Source organism: Chinchilla lanigera, unplaced genomic scaffold (assembly GCF_000276665.1).
Source record: "Chinchilla lanigera isolate Chin_1 unplaced genomic scaffold, ChiLan1.0 scaffold00019, whole genome shotgun sequence".
NCBI classification, from domain to species: domain Eukaryota; kingdom Metazoa; phylum Chordata; class Mammalia; order Rodentia; family Chinchillidae; genus Chinchilla; species Chinchilla lanigera.
The window spans coordinates 4,938,985-4,952,226 of NW_004955420.1; the positions used below are offsets into that span (position 1 = coordinate 4,938,985).

At 33.9% G+C, this 13,242-nt stretch overlaps 1 protein-coding gene across 2 annotated transcripts in view; it reads left to right on the forward strand.

Annotated features, from left to right (window-relative positions):
* Naaladl2 (N-acetylated alpha-linked acidic dipeptidase-like 2) overlaps positions 1 to 13,242 on the forward strand; it is a gene marked incomplete in the record, with an annotated part of 1,228,826 nt that overhangs the window by 613,654 nt on the left and 601,930 nt on the right.

A 13,242-nucleotide genomic window follows, 5' to 3' on the forward strand; every position in this document is an offset into this window, starting at 1 on the left:
TTTTTATAAGTGCTTTGCATACCATACTATAAAGTGGCTTGCCATAATTTGGTTAGCCTTCTTTATATGTGCGTGCAAATCATTGCCATTTTTCTCAAGCTCATAAGTAATATTTCCATAAAGAACATTGTCCATAAATTATTTTCCATATTTAGAATTCTTTTTCTACTGCATTTTTAAAGTAGAATGAACATGACAATTTTTGAATCGTTTGGTAAATTAAGGTAAAAAAAAATCATCCTTATAAGAGAGCATTTTATCATTTTATGAATATCCCTCAATTAGAAATAGTTTCACTCCGTGTGGGGGTAAAGAACGATACCTAGAAGAGTTTCCAGTGGTTTGACATAGCGAAGGGAGTTTCAAAGTGGAGAATGCAGGAAGAAGGAAATGCCAGAAAGGAAGCAAATCAGATAATCCTGGGCCGCAGGACTTAAAGTAGTCATTATGAATTGAGCACATTGTCATGATGTGTGTTCCATAAGACTGAACACAGATATCTGGAGACTGAGAATCTGCCATATACTGAATTAACACTGACAAGATCTCATAGGGGTCCTAGTTACCTAAAAGGAAAGATCCACAGTTTTTTACCTGAAACCTCTGAGGCCAGATATTTTGGATTTTTAGATTTCTGTACCATAGTAATATAATGCATAGCACTGTAACAAGGTTGGAAGTTGTATGAATAATAAAATGTATTAGTGTTTTTGTAACTGATAAATGGTTTATTCTTGATGGGATACCTTAATATGTTAAGTAAGTAAAAATGCAGCGTTGCTCTCCAGTGAGTTTCTGCAAACTTACAAAAATGGCTTTGGTTTTCAGAGTATTTTTGAATTTAGCAAACTCATGTAAGAAATTATGAATATCTATTGCCGTTGGCCGTTTGTTTCTCAAAATGTGATGAATGAGGAAGTAAACTGCACCAAAGGGCTAGAAAAGATTTTTTTTGGTATTTTTTTTACTTAAAAGAAGTAATTGAGGTTTTATTTCTATTCCCTTTAAAAAAAATATTTTCCCAAGGTTATGTAAACTATATTTTGTTGAAACAAGTGAATTATTTTCTCTCTCTGCCTGTTCCTAGCCAATGATATATTAAAAACAATAACAAATCTAACACTCTGACAATCAAGGATATTTTTTGTCTGAAAAGTCTCCTGGTGGAAATTAGATTTTGGAAGCAAATATTTCGATTAAATATTTGTGAGGCATAAACTGTGTGATATTTAGACAGAGGACTTACCCTCAGATTTTTTTCATTAGCATGACAATTATTGCATCTCTTTCCTGCTTAAAATTGATCCTTGTTAATAATGAAAATAACATGTGGCTTTGGCTGTTTATGCAATACCTTAAAAAGTGACTTACTGGGGAAATGTTGAAACTCCTTTGTATTTGTAATTTGTGTTGTGGAAATGTTTTCCCTTCCTCTTTATACATTCAACTTGATCTTTCTTAGGTAGACAAAAGTAATCATCATCATCATCATAAGATAAAAATGCTGGGAACATACACTCATAAGCCTAGCTGAGGTCATTTATTTCCCATGTCTCTGCTATTCAAATAGATAATTCTCCAGTTACATTATTCTCAAATGCTACATAGGTGGTGATTTATATATCTTTCTTTGGTGTCATATTTCATTATTTCTATCTAGAGAATTTTTTATTCAACTTCTAACCTAGCTGATTCTTTTTGTGATTTAAATTCATTACCTCTAATAGTATTTTCAGTTGAAACAAAGAGAGCTGCTATCACATTATATCTGTTTGCGTTTTTTAAGATTGTATTATTGTTTAACTTTCATTTCTCCACAGTGAAAAATATTTCTTCAAAAAACTATGCATTGCAAATTACTTTCATGCCCATTATAATGGGTCAAGAGCAAAACAAAAATCTAATACAGTAATAACAATAATAAAAATGGTGACAATTTGTCATTCACTTAGCTAGTATTAAGGTAAGCCAGTTGAATGGTTAGGCAACCTGTGATTATGAATAAACCAATGAATGAATTAAATGACATAAATAAATTGTGCACCAGCCTGTCTCTTGGGGCTTAAAATATGTACCAAAAGAGATAACATGGATAAATAAAGAGATTTGCATTCAGTAGACAAACCTGGGGTCAATCCTTAGTTCCATATCCTATCTCCATTAGCAATGTGGGCACTTAACTGAAGCCCTAAGTGCTTAGTTTCTGGTTGGATATTTTGGAGATTAAATAAAATGATTCGGTGTAAATGACTAACTCAGTTCTGGCCCTCAGTATGAGCCACAAGTTCTAACAGTAACTCTATATTCACTAAACGAAATATTAAGTACATATTAGATATCAGGAATTCCTTTAAGATTAAATCATCTCTATATTACATGACCCAGTCCGGAGACCTTATAGTCTACTATGAACAGCAATATGTGAACTGATAACTACACCTTAATGTGATAAACTCATAGCAGAGACAAGATAGGACATTACAGATGAAGGTAAGATGAAAATATAATACCTTCTTTGCGGCCTTTGTAGTCTGGAGAGCAACTGAGATCCCAAAAATAATGGCAGGTGAAATAAGCAAAAGATACATGAAGAGTGTTCTGCACAGACTTAGAAACATGCTAAGGGAGTTATAAGTTCACAGTGATATCTTGTAACTAAAATGTTAAACATGGGTAGAAGCATGGGTGGAAAAAAAGGAAGTGATGTAAAGGGAAATGGAGAGACGGCAGAGGCCAGATCCCAAAGGAGGAGGAATGCCGGCGATGTGAAAATGTCTGGACCTTTTCTAAAATTGAACAGGTACTGAAGTGTTTTCATAGGAAAAAGAGAGGGGAGATGTGGAGATAGGTGCTCAGGTGTAGTGACACAAGCAGAGAAGGCTCCTGTCTAACACCTTACATTCAAGATAGATGTAATCTCTTGTCATTCAACCTCTTGCTTAGGATGGCACAAAAGTGATGAGACAGAGGGGTTCCAGAAGAGTGGAGAACTGTCCTAAACAGCCCCATTAGGATTTGAATTGACTGTAGGACTGCAGAAAGATATCAGAACATCATGGAGGACAATGTTAGAGTGTGTAAAAATGTGATATGGCCACTATGCAGTACACAGTTCAGATAATCCTTCAAGGAAGGACCCCACCCTGGTATAGTGTTCATACAGTCTTCAGTTGTAAGCTTGGCCAGAGTTTGCTTTAGGTTCAGGAAGCCAACTCCTTAAAAAACATCTTGTTTTACCTTATTTCTGAAGAATCTATGCTGTAAAGTATGATGTTAATTTGAGAGTGTGTGCATCTTTTCTTTTATAGCAGTTCTCAACATACCAATTTCAAATGCACAGTAAGCAGACCACTTGCAATCTAGATTGAGGGATCAATTAGACAAGTGAAGCAGAAAAAAATAGCTGAGGATACAGGCAGGTGGCAGATTTAAGTAGTAGATCTGTATTGCACATGGTCACAGAGAAGAATGGGAAGACAGGAGGTCTCTGAGAAAGAGAGACACAGAGACAGAGAGAGAGACAGAGAGAAAGAGAGGAGGGTCAGATGATTTCACGTACTAGAAATGATGGCACTTATATCTTGTGGAGATGTCTGTCAAAAATTGTGCCACAAATTATACCTGTAATTATACAATGTAAAAATCTGTACATTTCATAAGAAAATATAGCAAAGCTGTGGGTTGCTCAGAGGATATCAGTGCTTAGGCTGGGTAACAGGCATACTTAAACAGACTGATCTGCGACTACAATTTTGAGGATATTCCTCCTAATTTCTTCTCTCAGGATTCTCAGAGGCTAACCAATCAAGTAAATGAATTTGAATTAAGCACTGGATGGCTTAATGTGTTCTGCATTCAGATAGTGTTCATCATATATAACAGAAAATTTTGCCTTTTTACTCAAATAAATAAGTGTTTGGGGCTTTGGCTGAGCAGAGAGTTTGTAATTTAGAGTCCAGAGAATCCTCACCTCCCTTAAATGAACATTTTTGCCACTGTCTTCTCTGCAGATGTAAAAGTATGGAGTCAATGAAATACACATTAAGCATTTGCACTCCAGTTTTAGGATTAATTTTAAAGCTCCTGATATCTTGTTCATTGCTTTACAACCCTGCCTACGCTACCCGGCATAGTGCATGGCACATGTTAAACTCTTAATACATATTTAGAAAAAAGTAAAAGAAAAAATTTAGTTGTAGTATATTTAGTCCAGCGTTGCTCTTGTCTTCTTTGAATAAATCCAATCGTTTCTTATCTGTGAAGCTAAATCTGAAGGATTTTCTAAGTTGAATTAACATGGTTAATGTCATTGTTGGGTCTAACGTGCTTTCCTTAATGTTATTCATGATGTCATTCATAATGTTGTCTAACTTTTGAGTCAGCTATGTTTTACTTTTCAAGTAATATGCTCTCCTTTATATATAGACACACTGCCATAACTTTTAAACATTTTTGATGTCTTGCTATGTATGCTACTAGAGCTTTATTTTAATCCTCTCAACAACTCTATGAAATAATACTATTATCTTCATTTTACAAATGATGATACTGAAACCCAGAGTGGTGAAGTAATTGGTGTGAGTCTAATAAGCAGCAAGAATCAGCATTAACCTGAAGAATCTGCATGCTGAGACCACATTATTCCCATTTCTTCTCTACAGCTGTGGACGTGGCAAACCGGCGGCATACATGTCACAGTGAGCTCTGAAGTGTCCATCATCACTGCTCTGTAGCCTCAATTTCCTTTTCAAAGTAAAATTTAAATACTTATGTATAGATTTAATGAATTCTAACCCATGTCAGTACCGACTGCAATTCTGTCTCCTCCAGTGTTTCATAGAGACAAGTTGACTTTATGATTGGGTCTTTGTGTTGTTTTATGAGGACGACAAATCTTCTGTTAGCATTTGACTCTCACATGATTTTGGCTGTTTGAAATGCATTTTAACTTGTCAAACTGTATTTAAAGAGCGATCTGAATACCTGTCATTAGGATATCATTTTATCTGTGCTCTAATGTCTAATGCATTGTAGATTTTAGTAACACATGATCATGCATATACTGAAAAGTATTTGCTTTAAAATATATACTTAATTGTTGAATTTTATTCTTTCTAGAGAAAATAATGGATGTGGATTATTTAAAAGCAAATCTGACACTGCACCCCACCACAATATATTGTATGACTATACACAAGGTCTTTGCCTTGATAGCTTTATTCACAAAGGATACCACTTGACTTGAATGATCATAGCACAAATTGAAGATATTTATGTGTACACACACAAACACATATAAACACATCTGTACATACATGCTATATACATATAAAATATATATGTATCTATATACATAGATAGATATATAATCATGTCTATCAGTGCCCAGGATGTAATAGGTACTCAATGTTTTTTCTGTCTTAATGCATTTACATATTTAGTTATGATAATTTATGCAAAGACAACTTGCTATAAAATAAAACAGACAGTAGCAATCATTATTTTCTTTGAGTCTGAAAATCAGTTTTTAAAATCAGTAATTTTTTTTGTACATTTCTGAAAAAATTGCTGGTTGCAGAACTTCTAATTCTACCCTGTGTCATCTACAATCAACAATAGGAGCATTACTTCGCTTGACATTTCGACACAAATTATTGAAAGTTCCAAATTGTTGACATGAGAAAGAAAAAGAAAAGTAGGACTCACATTTAAAAATAACTTTTATAGAGACACTTGTGTCAAACAGGAGTGAATAAACTTAAATTTGCCCATTTTACAACTGGTGGATCTTCTCTACTGACACAGAGTCTGTAACGAGTGGAGCTTTGACTGTAGTTTGTTTAACCTCAGGGCTGGTGTTTACTCCACAACAACATGTAGCTTACCACATGTAATTATTATAAAAACAACACTGATTTTTTTCTCTATGAAAAATTGAATTAAAAGGACTTACCATAAATTTTCATTAGGAGAAAATACGCAGATAACATAAAAATGAAGTTTTTTCACTCTTTCAAAAGGTGATGCAGATTATTTTGGCAGATTCATACATGCACATAACATACATTGATCATTTTCACTCCCAGCATGCCCTTGATCTTGTAAAAGAGCTTAAATAATTTAAAATAATTATTCAGATAATTCTATTTCATATTCTCTTGGATTATTAAAGAAGGCTGTAAAATGTCATCCTTTTTGGATAGGATAGACCAAGAATCAGCGAGCATGCCATGCTATTACAAGCCAGAATTAATTCTAAATTCTAGCTTCCTGGAATGTGAAAGTGTGCAGAATGGAAAAGGAGACGTAGGAAGAGCCACGGAGAGTGCTTAGGTTAATTAAGTTCATTCTTGTAGAGTAAAAGCAGCATCTTTACAATAGTACCAATCTAAGACTGAGCAGAGTAGGAATTAGTTATTCTAGAAACAGCCAACACATTAATAACTTGTTATAATTATATAATTATATCACGTGAAGCTCTGTGTATTTTTCTTCTGGTTGAGAAAGTAATAATGATAGTCATAAATATTTCTTATACTGAGAAAATATGAAGAGATTCACTCTGTGTGTTTCAGAGATGGCCACGTTTGGTAACCGAATACCCTGTTTATTCTTAGTAAATATATCCCCCCTATGTCATGCTGTAGATAGAAGTTTGTTCACCACTCATTTCAATTTTTTGTTCTCTATATCTTTGTAGACATCCTGAGATTTATTCTGTAAATCTTTGATTGAGTTGCTTCAGTACTAATTTTAGTATTTCATGCTTCTGGTGTGGATTTTAACTTTGTTATTTTATTTTCATGTTATTTCAGCATTCTTTGAATCTCAGCCTATCCTTTTGATATAGCGGAAAGAAACTCCCAACCTGCAAGATATGTGGTATAAGTTTGTGTTCTCTAAAGTCAAAGAATGAATTTTAGGAACAATGGAGGTTAAGAGCAGAATATATTTATTGGGGGAAAGAAAGCTTCTGTCCAAGAGAGGGACAAAAGAGGACCCCAGTGTGTTGCCAAGGACCCTGCCTTTTCTAGGGACTTTTATAGAGCAAATCCACAAGGTGAGGCAGCTCTGAAGTGGGAAACATGGGAACTCACAAGGTGGGCATGAGATGGGACAAAACTATCGTCAGCCAATAAGATTGCAAGTATAATTGCTCAGGTAAAATTGATTAAATCAGGATCAAATAGGGAAGTGAATCATGTAGCATGAATACAGAACAGAGGTTTTACTGGTAGGGGGTTGAGTTAGTGACTCTTCCTGGCTTTCTCAAGGGAATAGAGACCTATTTAGAATATCAATCCCTGATGTTTATCCTTAGGGAGGTATGTGGATACATTTGTTTTACCTTTTGTCTTGAGGTCTGGCCCACAGGTGTCTATCTCTCCTGTGGTATCTCCTGTTCTGCACTGGCTCCTTTGAGGACCTAAGCCTGTCTGACTGCCTATAATGTTTCTGTCTAACTCATTTGCTGACAACACTTTTTTGAGCATAGATTTATGAATTCAGTCTGAAAGATAAAGCTTTTAAGTACTAACTCAATTACTAAACTCAGGCATTTGTTTTTAGTACTTTGTTAAGTTAGTGATTACTTGAGCATTACATTTATCTTATTGACTGGATATTCCTGTAGTTTTTACCTCAGTAATTACTATTGTAAAACTTTGCATTTCCTACTAATTATATACAAAATTTGTTATTTTGGCAGCAATCATTTACTGTTTGTTTTAACAATTATACTACTTAAAGCTTTTAAAATTGATTTTCTGGCACAATTCTTATGAGTTCAAAAACTTTGAAGTGTTTGAAATATACTCAATCTTTTGGCAAATATTTACTAACCACCTTATTATAATTTCAGACACAGAGCTACAATAGAGTACTGACCAACCCTGAGTATGGAAATTATTTTATGTATTTTTATAGCATACAGATTGGCTTTCTATAATTCTCTGATTATACGTGTTCTGAATTCTCACTGTAGAATTGTGAAACACATTGTATTTGGTAATAAATATGATTCATGATACTTATAGAACAGTGAAAAATCTCTCCAGCTGAAATATCCCTGTTGGCTTTTTGTGAATTGTCTTAAATTGTACATCTGATCCACACGTGTTATTGAATCTAAAATACCCTTCATAGACAAATAAGTTCGATCCCTCTAAAATGTAATTTCGGTATTATATTACGCATTGAGTCTCTGATGTGCCCAGAAACAAGAGAAAATTTATGTAAAACAATGGAAAGTAGTTTGAGATCAATATCACATGTGTGCAGTCTTCCTCTCTCACAGGTTTGATAAAAGATGAATAAATATCAATATTGTGATTATGTAAATTTTGTAGTGTGAGACTTCCCCTGTCTGCCCTCTTGTGGGGCTACCAATAAATAACTGGAAGCTAAAATAATTAATAGTGAGAATTCAGAAAAAAATAGATAAGCAGAGATGAAATGAGATTCAGGGAGTCTTATCTTACACTACAGCAGGCTGTAGCACATATACTATTAATAGTGTGCTATAAGAAATAGATTTTGAGGAGTGAATGGCTTTGATCACTTGAACTGAATAGAAAAAATAACGAAAAAGATTTAGAGTTACTGTTTCTGTCTTTGGATGTGTATTTGCCTGTATATACCTGGTAACAAAATAGAAGAAAAATAAATTACCTGACTTTTTTCTTACTATAAACAGAATTGCTGCTTTGATTATTCCCTTTTTGAAATAAAGAAAGGTACTAGTCATTTTTTACTAAATTTAATTAAAATAATTCACCTGCATCAGTCATATGCTATTATTCCAAGATCTGAAACAGATAACTTATTTTAGTGAAAAAGTATTCATGATATAAATTGCTTCATTTTATTAAACTTATCATAAACCTTATTTATTTTTTTCCTAATACATAAAATTGTACATGTTAAAGAGGTATCATGTGATTTTTAAGACATATATACATTGTGCAATGTTCAAATAAGGTTAAACATACCCATCTAGTCAAACTTTTGATGGTAAAAATCTTTCAAGTTTTAAAAATATAAAGCATGTATTATTATGCATAATTGCCCTACTATGCAATAGCACACCACAGCTTCTTATTACTTGCTGTAATTTAATAACCTTTGAATCAAACTTTTTGTATCTCTCTCTCACTCCCCCCAGCCTCTCAAAACTACAATTTTCTCTTAACTTTTATAGGATTAATTTTTTTGGATTTCATAAATGACTGCGATACTGCTGTCTTTCTGTGCCTAGTGTATTTAACTTCATGATTTCTAGTCTAATCCATGTTGTCACAAATTACAGGATTTCAATCTTTCTTATACGTGAATAACATTCCATAGTATATCTGTACCATATTTTCTTTCTCTATTCATCACTTTATGAATACAGGTTGCTTCCATTTCTTGCCCACTGTGAGTATACATGGAAGTAAAGATATCTTTTTAACCTACTGACTTTATTTTTCTTGATATATAGTCAGTAGCAGAATTGCTATGGTAGGTTTATCTTTACTTGCTTTTTTAATTTTTGAGGAACTTCTGTTCTGTGTCCCACAATGGCTGTACTAATTCACACTCCCACTAGGAGTGTAGATGGTTTCCCTTTGCTCCACATCCTTGCCAGCACCTGTTAGTATCTTTGATAACAGCCATTCACAGAGGAGTGAGGTTATATCACATTGTGGCTTTGATTTCTATTTCCTTGATGATGATTCATGTTGAGCATTTTGTCTTTACCAGTTGGCCACATGTATATCTTCTTTTCAGAAAGGTCCATACACGTGTATTGCTCCCCTTTAAATTGGATTATTTCTTGGCTTTTTTTTTTGTTTGTTTGTTTTTTCCCAGTACCGGAAATTGAACTCACAACCTTGCATTTGCCAGGCAGGCGCTGTGCCTCTGAGCTAAATCCCCAGCCCCTTTTTTTTTTTTTTTTTTTTTTTTTTTTGCTATTGAATTTTTTGAGTTCTTACATATTCTGCATATTACTCCCTTTCCAGATGTACAGGTTACAAATATTCTCACCCACTTTGTAGTGAGAAGATGAATAGCTCATTTGATATAGTTTCCCAAATATTTATTTTTGTGCAGGCTTTTCCTAGGTAAAAACATTAATTTTGTCTGTAGTATTCTTGTAGGAAATGTTAACTGTAATCTTTTGAAATAAACTTGAAGTTTAAGAAAAGCAAGCCTGATTTTATATTTTAATGAAACATTCACTTTCTTCAAATGCCTGTAACTGTCAATTTTTAATTTACAAAAGATAGCAAAGATTAAGCTACAATTAAATATCACCATTTCATAAGTCAAGGCTTATTTTATCATCTAGAAGGAAGGACAGTCTGTACCGTTATACCTAGTTTTATTCAATTCTCACATCCCTCAATGAACATTTTAATGTGTTCGTAACACTGCTTGCATTTTTGTAACTAACCTGTCACATGCTATCTAAAAATCTAATTTTGAATATTTTTCTATGAAGTAGTATTTTTTTCCACTTCTCACAAAATCATCTACTAAATTTCCATGGCAAAATAATGTTAGGTGTTTGAGAGAAAATGGTAGCATGTCTTTGGTTTATAGTCAGTTTTCTTTTTTTGATTAGTGATATTAAATATTAGGATCCTTGTACTTTCCATTTAAAGCCTACCTGTGTCTCTCAGTAGCACCAAAGTAGTGCCCTGAACTTAAATATGTTCAGTCCATCATAAGTGAAAACTATTTCTCCTTTATGGAACCAGGTTAGTGAGATATGGCACTTAAAATCTGAGACTGTCAAAAGCCACTTCTGTTGAGGTGTTTGGACAAAGAATCTTGGAATCCAGCGAGGTTTATACAACATCCTAACTCACTGCTTACATGTCTGACAGTAACATCTGGTTGCACAGCTGCTGAATTCTAGAAAGCCATAATTATTTTGAGAGAAGAGAGAAGTTGTCTTACACAGTTATTATCATACTACTACCTCAGGCGTTAGAAATAGGCAAACATTTTGTACTTCCCTGCCAGCATATGTTTGCTCCGTTTTGATGATGAAATCGCTACATTATATGCAACATTGAGATTAAGGATATTATGTGTTTTAAGCAACAGAAAGGTTTCAAAAGAGCATAAAGAATGTGATGGAAATGTTTTTTCATTTCTGAGTGCCTGCCCACGACCCACGGAACTAGGTGACAAAAATTCATAGACTAGTTTATGACAAAGAAAAGTTGATGACAATAATATCTCTTGGTTTCACACTCTATCCTGGAATCAGTAATAAATAAGAGTGCAGATTTTGTACCAATGAAAGGACTTTACCACAGCTTTGTTTATCTTGGCTGTTAAAAATCTCTCTCTCTCTCTCTCTCTCTCTCTCTCTCTCTCTCTCTCTCTCTCTCTCTGTCTGTCTCTGACAGATTATTGTTAAAAATGGTATGACAGGTGCCAGTGAATCTATATGTTGTTTGTCTCTACAGAAATATTTTATATGCTGGGTACACCCCCAAGAATAATGGCCTAGAGCTTTTTGGAAATTGTTGCCTTCAGAAATTTGGAAACTCATATTTATAATTTTGCAGGATAATAACCAGAGTAGGTGTCCTGCCTTAATTTGCACAACAAGTAATAGTCATTTTTGAGATATATAAAGATGATCAGGGTGAGTATGTACAACTTTCTATATTCTCTTTGCTGTTCACTCCTACATGAGGCATCTGTTCATTGATTTATACTTTGTTTCATCAGATATTACTGATAGGCTACCATGTGTAAGGCATTCTAGTGAGGTCCAATGCATAATAGTGAATGAAATGGACAGAATGCATGATCCTCCTGTAGTTCACAGGTTAGTCACAGGAGTCATGGTTTCGGATGACTTCTGGGCTGACCAGGTAAAGGTGGTGAGAGAAGCTGTGAATGCAAGCCTGTAATTGGTGGTAGAGGCTGTGGCTGGAGGAAAGTAAATGTTCTACCAGATGGCATTGAAATTCAAAATTTGCTTAAACAATGAATCATACTTTAAAAAAAAGAAGCACCTATAATCTGAGCACTTTGGCTCTCTGCCTGTGAGTTTGAGCTTCTGGTAATGAATCATTGCAGGGATGCCCTGAGTCAGAACTGTCTGCACTTACAAGCTGGTTCTCTCACCACCTATCATACGATCAGTCATGGCCAAGCACAAACCTTCAAAGAGTGAGCACTGAAACTCTGAGAGCCAGAGTTTTCAAATTCCTGTTTGCAGAGCAAGTACATTTCACCTAGCTGAATATACCCGTGAGGCCCCGTCCATCTACGCTGACTAGAGCCACCGGCTGACTGGTCTGTCTAAACAGCTCTCTGCCCTGATCACATTGGACACTTGTGACTGATGTGTTCATCTGTTTTATTGATAGTGGCTCTTATACCATCAACAAATTGTTTTTCATCCTATAAAATGGAAATGGTCTTTTAATCAATAGCAAATAATTTGTTTTTTAAATGGCAAACTGTTATGAGATTAATTTAATATGAATGTAGGTCAGACTGCCACAAGACCAGAAATCATCAGATATTTTTTTAATTGGTCTTCATAGTAAACTAAGTTTAAAATAATTAAATTACAACAAAAATAATTATTTCATTGTATACCATATATGCAGATAGACAGGCAGACACACACACACTAATGTGTATATACACACTGCTCTAGTATTACATGAATTAGAACTCTATGCAAAAATATAAATTTTTGCATACTTTAAAATATGTCCATGCATATATCATTTATCAAAGCCTATGGATTAAATAATAATAAAAAATAACAATGATAAAGTAACAAATCCTAACATTTATTTGAGTGACTTACCTTCTAGACACAGCTAACATCTGAGAAGTGGAGCAAAGTACATATTAAGTATATTTTCTAAAGTCATTTTATTTCAGAAAATTAAATTATTAATGTCTATGATATTAATGCTATCTTTTTTGTCATATAGCCGATCAAAAGTAAGATCTCTCTTATAGTTTATATGTTTTTAATACCTGTATCAATTCAGGCCTTGATAGGATTTTCTTTGATTGAAGGTTAATAAGTATGGTTATACAGTACAAATTTATCACCAATAATTTCCAAAACATTGAACAAAAAGTTTGATACAAACAATGTGATAAAATATGTAAGTTTCTCTAATATGCGTAAAAATGATTTTTTGAGGTGATAGAAGTAGTTATTTGCTATCTCTAATAGGCCACCCTTTCAAAAATTAATCTAATGAA